The following is a 10078-nucleotide window of genomic DNA, read 5'->3' on the forward strand; positions in this document are numbered from 1 at the left end:
GTCTTGAAGGTTTCAGAAACACCTCAAGGAAAGTGATTCGGGCTTCTCCAAATTCACTTTCGGCTAGGTTCATCACCAAACCCGCCATCTAAAGTCGATCAAAGAACTCCATATGATGTTTTAAATTTTCTTTCCATGTCTGGAAGTTGTAAATAAAAGCAGATTGTCCCAATTTCTCAATGCAATCCCTCAAACGTGGGATAGGATAAGAGTCCGTTCTTGTAACTGCATTCCCCTTTCTGTAGTCCACACACAACCATTGGGTACCGTCTGGTTTAGGTACCATCACTATGGGTGAGCTCCATTGGCTGCAACCCACTTCAATTATGCCATTCTTCAGCATACTCTCAATCTCTCTGTTAACCTGTGCCAATTTTAAAGGATTAAGTCTATATGGATGTTGTTTGATAGGAACAGCATTCCCCACATCGACATCATGTATAGCCATTTTAGTACTTCCCAATTTATCTCTACAAACTTGCCCATGTGATATCAATAACTCTTTCAGGTCAGTTTGTTTTTCCTCTGGAAAGTAACTTAACAATTCATCACAATTTTTAAGAACATCCACATTTTCCAATTTACTTTGAGGTATGTCAAATTCACAGTCATCTGGATTTGGTTCGTCACTTTGAGTTAGAATCATTAAAACCTCCTTTTTCTCTCCTTCCCTTTCAACGTACCTTTTAAGCATATTCACATGACACACTCGGTGAGTCTTCCTTCTATCTGGTGTTTTTACCACATAATTCACCTCACTTAATTCCCTTTCAATCTGATACGGTCCACAAAACCTAGCTTTTACAGGCTCCCCTACCACTGGTAACAACACTAAAACTTTATCCCCACTGGCAGAACTACAAACTTTGGATTTCTTGTCCGCTACCCGTTTCATCACATTTTGTGCAACTTTCAAATGTTGTCTAGCCAATTCACCTGCTCTATTTAATCGTTCCCTAAATTTTGACACGTAATCCAATAGTGTAATTTCCGATTTCTCAGCCACCAATTTTTCCTTAATCAATTTAAGTGGCCCTCTTACCTCATGACCAAAAATTAGTTCAAAAGGACTAAATTTGGTAGACTCATTAGGTGCATCCCTAATTGCAAACAATACGAATGGGATTCCTTTATCCCAATCATCTGGATAATCTTGACAATATGCCCTCAACATTGTCTTTAATGTCTGATGCCACCTTTCAAACACTCCCTGTGATTCTGGATGGTACGCAGTTGATTTAAATTGTTTTATTCCTAAGCTATCCATAACTTCTTTGAATAACTTTGAAGTAAAATTTGTTCCTTGATCCGATTGAATTTCTGTGGGTAGTCCATATCTAGTAAAGAATTTAAGTAACTCCTCCACAATCCTTTTAGCTGTAATATTACGTACTGGAATAGCCTCTGGAAACCTAGTCGATACATCCATTACAGTCAAAAGGTATTGATTCCCACTTTTTGTTTTAGGAAGCGGTCCTACACAATCGATTAGGACCCTTGTAAAAGGTTCCTCAAATGCTGGAATGGGTATTAAGGACACTGGTTTTATTACTGCTTGAGGTTTCCCTATCACTTGACATGTGTGACATGATTGACAAAATTTAACTACATCTTTATGTAGTCCAGGCCAATAAAAATGTTTCTGGATTTTAGCTTGAGTTTTCCTTATTCGCAAATGACCTCCCACTGGTACCTCATGTGCAACTCGCAACACCTCCTTTCTATACCCTACCGGCAATACTACTTGAGGAACTTCTACCCACTTTTCATCCACCTGCATATGTACAGGTCTCCATTTTCTCATCAAGACATCATTTTTACGGTAATAACACTCTGGTATACTCTCAGATTCCTCTTCCGTATATGCTTTCTGATATATCCGTTTTATTTCTACATCTTTCTGTTGTAACTCCGCCAATTTTCCTGAACTAAAAATATCCGCCTCATCCTCCACCTGTTCTTGTTCTTTTTCAACCATGTGATCAAAAATCTTTTCTGATAATTGCACTTCAACTTCATCGTCACTCTCTGATTTCTTCTCTTGTCTTAACCTGTGACTTTGAGATCTTGTTACTACACAATCTGGAAAAATCCCAGGGGAATTCGTCCTTCAACCCTTCAGTTGTCTGATTTTCCACTGGCTTATCAACCACAGTAGGCATCACTCCCACCTGCGATCCAGCTATATCATTACCCAAGATAAACTGTATTCCTGGACAAGATAATTTATCTATTACTCCTACTACCACTTCACCAGTCTTCACTGGACTTTCCAACCTTACCTTATATAATGGAACGCTACTCCTCTCACCCTGGATTCCACATTACACCATCTTTTCTGGCAACATCCTTTCCAAACTACATAATTCCTCACCTCTTACCATTAAAGATTGACTAGCCCCTGTATCTCTTAAAATTGTGACTTCTGTACCTGCTCCTCCTGATACACATGAGTAAACTTTACCCACACAAGTAAATTCTTTAAAGACATCTGGCACCTTCTTAACAATTACTTCTTGAACAGGCTGTACAATCGTTTGCACCTCCTTCGCTTCCCTTGGGCTTTCCTTTACCACTCTAACAAACCCCACTGTCTTATCCTGTTTTACCACATCAGCCTTCCCAGTGCTTTTCTTCAACCACCAACACTATGACTTTACATGGCCTAGTTTATTACAGTGAAAACATTTGGAACTTTTCATTTCTTTTCCACCCTCCTGGATTTCTTTTTTAACCTGAGGTACACTCTCTTTATTGTCTCCCATCAGATCACCTTTACCTTTACCACTTGAGTATTTCTCATGTCCCCAGTTTCTATCCCTCACCAGCTGAAACTGATGTCGGAAACCAATCTTTGATTTATGAACTAATTCATAATCTTCTGCCATTTCCGCTGCTAATCTCACAGTTTTAACCCTCTGTTCTTCCACATGAGTTCTCACTACATCAGGAATTGAATTTTTAAACTCCTCCAAAAGTATAATTTCGCTGAGAGCTTCATACATTTAGTCTATTTTCAAAGCCCTTATCCACCTATCAAAATTACTCTGTTTGAGCCTTTCAAACTCCATGTATGTTTGACCAAATTCTTTCCTTAAATTTCTAAACCTTTGTCTGTCAGCTTCAGGCACAAGTTCATATGCACCTAAGATGGATTTCTTCACCTCCTCATACGTTCCAGATACCTCCTCCGGTAGTGATGCAAACACTTCACTAGCTCTACCGACCAGCTTTGTTTGAATCAGTAACACCCACATGTCCTATGGCCATTTCATTTGTTTAGCTACCTTCTCAAATGAAATGAAAAAGGCCTCCACTTCCTTCTCGTCAAACCTGGGCAATGCTTGGACCTATTTAAATAGATTCCCACCAAGCCTTCGACTATGATGCTCTTTCTCACTATGAAATGAAATGAAATGAAAATCGCTTATTGTCACAAGTGGGCTTCAAATGAAGTTACTGTGAAAAGCCCCTAGTCGCCACATTCCGGCGCCTGTTCGGGGAGGCTGGTATGGGAATTGAACCGTGCTGCTGGCCTGCCTTGGTCTGCTTTCAAAGCCAGCGACTTAGCCCTGTGCTAAACAGCCCCTATCCTCATCACTATCATCCAACTGTACGTTTCCCTTTATGTCTGCCAATTTTAACTGATTGTCATGTTTCATGGCCATTTTCTGAAGTTCAAACTCCCTCCCTTTATCTTTTTCCTTGATCTGTATCTCCTTTTCTTTTTCTTTTTGTTCTGCTTGGGCTATTCTTTCTTTTCTCCTTTCTTCTCTCTCCTTTTCTTGTTCCTCTCTCTCTCTCTTTCTCTTTCTTTTTCCTCTCTCTCTCTCTTTCTTTTTCCTCTCTCTCACTCTCGTATTCAAGCTGCTTTAATTCTTTCTCATGTTCCATTTGTTTAATTTGCAACTGAATTTTTGCCATTTCCAATGAGTCAAACTCTATCTCAGGCAACTTTAAATGCTTAACCACCACCATAATTACCTCATCTTATCGCATTTTGTCAGGTAATGTTAACTGTAATGTTCTTGCCAAATCTAACCGTCTGCTTTTCGTTTCTGTCCGTAAAGTACTACGTGTGACATTCTCCACCCCAAAAAACTTCTGAGCCTCTGAAAGAGCCATTGTTCACAACACTCTCTCCACTTAAACTAAAATACCACACCGGAAAAGCAATATTCCTTCACTGTCTTTAAGTTCACAAAAGCCAATCCAATAGATAGACTTTTAACCCCCTCGAGCCCCCAATTGTTATGGGTGAGGTGTTTTCAGAACCCCAAAATGTTTCATGGAGTTCAACCAACCTCTCCCTTTAATGGATTTGTTGCTTTTCCTAGCACACGGCTTTTTCCCTAGGTTTGGGATTACAATTATGGACACGTGGGTTTTTAAACACAAAAACACTGTTTATCCCATGAACTCAACTTAACATCTTAAATAAACTTTGGATCTCTTAACACCCCTTACTTCAAAGATAACTCAGAAAATATCGCAACAGTAAATAACTCCTTAAACTGTTCCTTTGACGAATGTGATATAAAATAGTTACTTTAGAGATATTAGTTAATGTAATGTAGAAATCAGCCACTTTGATTCTGGCAAGTAGAGACAAAGGATTTTAGACCGCATGGAAAAAAGCAGGAAGAGGTGTGTCTATGAGAGTGATGCTGAATTGATAGGGGCCGGAGAAAGGGATTGGAAGTGAGCCAATCAGAATAGATCAAACAAGTCAGGAGGGACATAGGATGACCTATGGGTGTCGAGTATGTGAAACTTGATGCCATTTGAATGTATCAGTACTGATCTCTTTGTCTGGGACATTCACTTAGTCCCGGGGCTGCAGAGAGCAACATGTTATCTGTATCACTGTGGACTAGGTAGCTTGCAAGCTGAATAAAATAACTATTGTTATACTTGCAAATCCATCTCGACTTTTATTGAGGCCAGACTGACGGATAACGAAATTTGGGATTCAACATTTGGTGCCGAAAACCGGGATTTCTCAGGGCGATCCTGGTCCAACTGCGAAATCAGAATTAGACTGATTATGAACAGGAGGATGGGGAACGAGGGCCCTCAATGTAGAACTGGAAAATGACCGCGCATTGATTGTTCCCCTCTTCTTATTGTCTGATTAGTCTGGTCACTCGCGGTTGGCACAGAAAGACCGCCTCGACGAAATCACAGGTCAGTCTGGGGATTAGCAATTTAATTGATGGGATTTCATATTGTTGATTCGGCTTGGGTTAGGGTTTTGGGTTGATGTGACATCTCAAATGATGATTCAATTCCAAGTATAAGGGTTCAGAGGCTGATGGGACTTCAGTAATGAAGGTTCAGTCTATTATATGGGTTCAGGGGCTGATGGGACTTCAGTACTGAAGGTTCAGTCCAGTATAACTGTTTTTAAATCTGAAGATGGTTCAACTCTATGTGTGAGTGTTTTAAATATATAGTTGATTAAGCTAAAATTGTCTCCTTGGACTGTATTGGCGAAAAACACAGTTCCGAGGACTAGTTGAGATTGTGGGGAATGCTGCATATTGGTTGAAGCAGAAGTCTCTCAAAGGGTTAACAGCAGCAGGCAACATCAAAAGACAGACGGTGCTTCTCACTCAGGCTTTGAGATAACAGCAGCAGCCTGTAGTGTAATCGGTTACCTTTCCTTTGAGTCAGTGAACACCAGCAAAGTTACGTTTTGAATTAATTAAAGGAAACCAATGGGTTTCTCCACCTCTTTGATAAAAGTTATTATTTTCGAAAGCAATTGATTGAAATTGCCAGAATCTTAAGTTTTACTTACTTGAAATAATGTTTATCTCATTTTATCAGGAGATTAATAGAAACTTAAAGGAGGTCACGGACAGCATTTAAAAAAAAAGTGTAAATCTGGAGATGATAGTTGATTTTGCCAACGCTTATGTGAATGTAAAAGAAAAAAAAACTTGTTAAAAGAAAAATTGTTAAGATAAAGAAATAATTAAGTTGTAAATGTTATACAAGTTTGTGTTAAGCAAATTGTAAATTTGGTTCTGAGTTGAGATCAGAGCTAAGCTTGCAAGTTGCAGTAATTCAATTTGAATTTTCAAACATTTTTAAGTTTAAAAAAAAAAGCGCAAGTAGAGACAGGAAAGACGCGGGTCAAACAAGAGATGAGCTACGTAGTTCAATGGCTGGCCTTGAATTGACAGAAAAAGAAAAATTCAATAATTTGGAAAAGTAAGCATATCACCTAAGTCTCTCCAAACTAAGCAGAAACCACAAGGTTCGGGAACAAAGGAAGCTGAAACAGATTCTTTTGAAGAGAAAGAACTCCCCCTAGTGACAGGGAGAGATGTTGAAGTCCTGGAACAACCAGGGGAAATAGCTAGAGTGCCCCCTGGTGACATTCGGAGACAGTTACCGATTAGGAAGATGCGAAACCCCGACGCGGTGACTGTGGGAGCGAACCCCACGATAGACATTTACTTCCCATGGACACCCAGTGAGATGATGGCTATTATGTCTACAATCCCAGATAGAAAAAAATCTCCTGCTGCCTTCATGGATTCCTTGAGAACTACCATCTCAATTTATCAAGCTGATGTAAGGGACCTCTGGGCCCTAGTCCAGCAGATTTTAACCCCAGCAGAGTACCGCAATTATCTTAACCACCTGAATTACGCTAGTCATGCTGCACTTCAGCAGGCCTATGCGTTAGACGACGATAGAAGGACACAGATCCTGAATGCGTTGAATAGCACATTTCAAAGGCCCATAAATCTTTCTGTTATCTTAGACCTAAAACCTAAGAAGACTGAAGAGCCAGAGGAATTTCTGGAGCGTTTTAATGAAATCTACTGTGGGCAGTCAGGCGACTTGCCACATCAAAATGGTCAGAATTCCCCTCAATATTGTGCTATGTTAATGCATTGCCTACCACCTTCTGTGGTTACTGCTGTGAAATGTAATAACATGAATTGGACAGAGAACGACCCTTCCCAGATGGCAAGGGCAGTCAGATTTTATTGGAAGGAGGGTGTAGGCCAGGAAGGAGGCTCAGTTACAAAGGTTAAGACTGAGTATGTAATGAAAAAGGATGATCTGCGACCCCAACAAGCGGCAGAAATGGTAGTTTACCAGCAGGAGCCCCAATATTGTGACTTTGGGTAGGTGGATCAGCGAGGGGGAGGATATCAAACCCACCCAAAGGGACCCTCAGCTCCTTTTTATGGCCCACCGAACGAATCAACAGCTCTACAACCGCAGCCCCCTCTGAGGGGCCATTGGTCTACTGGAAGAAGAGGACGGGGCAGATATAGAGGGAGCAATGCATGTTTTAATTGCGGCCGTGCAGATCACTGGCAACAGGAATGCCCCTTTAAAAGACAGGCAGCAGAAGGAGAGGGTACCCACCAAGGGGAGGACAGACGAGATACACTGACTTCTCCCAGGAAAACCCTTTCCCAACACAGGATTGACTAGCTAATTTAGCCATAAGGACTCTCCAATCGGACAGGGAACCTATTATCTCTCTGCAGATAGGAGATCAACATCACTCATTTGTAATCGATACCGGGGCAGCCATGTCTTCTGTGCAATCAGCACTTAAATTACCATTATCCGACCACACGCAGCAATTGTCAGGGTTCCAAGGACAGGTGTGTGAGTATACTATTTCTGAACCTGTGACAGTCACTTACGAGAATAAGTCTGCAGAGCATCAGTTTGTAGTGACTACTGGATTGGACTGTAACTTGTTGGCCCGAGATTTACTGTGTATCTTCCAGCTACAGCTAGAATGCGGAGATGAGGGGGAAACGGTTACATCATGGAGGATGAGACAACAGTGCTATATTTCTATCACCCCCCAGTGGTGGACGTTAGACGTTGAACAGTCACTGCATCACGTCACCCTGGCCTATGACAGAACTGGACAAAACAGGGAGTTGGAGGACAAATACCGGCCATTACTTGCGACCGAATGGCCAGTCAAGGTTACAGCCACAGTCACGGGAAAAGAAGGTACAGCCGATTTTGTTACAATATCACCACATTTATGGCCACAGTCAGCTTCGGTAAGCCCTCATATTACACGTCAGGTCCATGACCAGTACCATGCCAGGGATATGGGGCGAATGGTCAGGAGGGCAGTGGATCATTCAGATCCAACAGACTACGCACTTCAAGTCATGCCGAACAGCCGCGCAAATTCAGCAAGTGAGACTAAACGATCTACTATGAATATGTCTGCTCTGACAAGTCAATGCCAAACATCCAAGACATCATAAGGTTACAGGAGGACGCTCCTGAGAGTGATAAACAAATGTGGAAACGGTTAGGTTGTACATATGATTCTGTTTCCTCTTTATGGACCACGCCTGCACATCAGACTTGTATGTCTGATGTGCTGGCTTTATGGGTCATTGAATGTGTACACTTTGCAACTCATTGTGGGGCTCGAGGGACTAGTGATTTGTTGCTGGACACTTGGTGGCACCCTAAAATGCAGGGGTTGGCCCAAAGTATCAGTAATCGGTGTTTGATTTGTCAGCAATATAACACCGGAAAAGGTATCCCTTGTGGGAAGGGGCAAACCCCGTTGCCCAGTGGTCCCTTTGAGACGCTCCAAATGGATTACATTGAGTTGGAAAGGTGTCAATGTTATAAATATGTTTTGGTCATTGTGGATGTGTTCAGCAGATGGGTCGAGGCGTATCCGACTATCGATAATAAAGCTGCTACTGTGGTTAAAGTCTTGATGAGGGAAATCATTCCCCGGTACGGTATACCAGCTCAGTTAAGTTCTGATAATGGGCCTCATTTTATTGGACAAATTAACAAGGAGTTTTGCTCCCAGTTGGGCATACGCCAGCAGTTACACTGTGCTTCCAGACCGCAGGCGGCCGGGTTGGTTGAGAGACACAATCAGACCCTCAAACTAAATTGGCTAAATTTAGAGCAGACACGGGACTGACATGGCTTAAGTTGCTCCCCGTTGCCCTCTCCCAGCTGCGGGTTACACCTGCGGGACCGGCCCGGCTCTCTCCCGCCAAGATTCTTTATGGCAGGCATCTTAGAACTCCCTGGAGCCTGTAGGTTCCCAGACTGGTTCAGTTTCATCAGATGACTGAAGAGATGACCACCTATGTTCTAGCCCTCACGCAAGTGCTCAAGGAACTCCATGGCCAGGTCCACGCGGCTCACCAGCCATCGCCCCCAGTACCTAGCTCACTTTCAGTCCAGCCCGGTAGTTATGTCATGGTCAAAAATTGCACTAGGAAGGGGTCGGAGCCACGATGGGATGGGCCCTTCCAAGTTCTCCTTACCACCCCCACAGCAGTTAAAGTGGAGGGGCGAAGTGCTTGGGTCCACCTACATCACTGTAAATTGAGTCCATCTCCACTACTGTAAAAGGTTGGATACTAACCTGCCTCCCTTCTCCAGTGCTATTTTACAGGTGTGGAGCATGATGGGGTGGCTACGCACCGTCTGTGTGATATTTGGCCTCACTTCGCTTGGCGTGTTATTGGCGATGGACATGGAAAAGGGGAATATTATGTATCTGTGTAGCCCCAACCAATCTACAAGGTTACATCACCTCTGCAAAGGTGATGTTCTTCGCTGCCCCCATATACGAGGACATGGTATCGACTCATGGAAGGTCATCAAAGTTAAGGAGAATGCAGGAGTCATGAAGCAGTTGCACCGGTCCCGGCGATGGGAAGGGAACATTATATGGACATTGCCTTGTTTTTGGAATACATGTAAATTTGATTTTGGATGTGTTAAGAGTGGTACAATAAAGGTAAAATCAGGCTGTCAGAAGAGCGTAGGAAGAGGCTATGAGAAAGTGAAAGGGACTAGAGAGGATAGGGCGTATGAGAAGGGAAGTACAGCTAGAATGTAGGTTACCGGGAGATACACTTAAGTTAGTTAAAGGCCAAACTGAGGAAAACCCGGGTAGTACACCTTGGGAGCCCTCGGGGCAATAACCAAGGAGTTGTCTCAGCTACGGTTGTTTGCAATGCAGAACCGGTATGCTCTTGACTATCTTCTGGCCCGTGAGGGTGGGGTATGCGCCATAGTGCAGTGCAAG

Source organism: Scyliorhinus torazame, chromosome 5 (assembly GCF_047496885.1).
Source record: "Scyliorhinus torazame isolate Kashiwa2021f chromosome 5, sScyTor2.1, whole genome shotgun sequence".
In the NCBI taxonomy this organism is placed as follows: domain Eukaryota; kingdom Metazoa; phylum Chordata; class Chondrichthyes; order Carcharhiniformes; family Scyliorhinidae; genus Scyliorhinus; species Scyliorhinus torazame.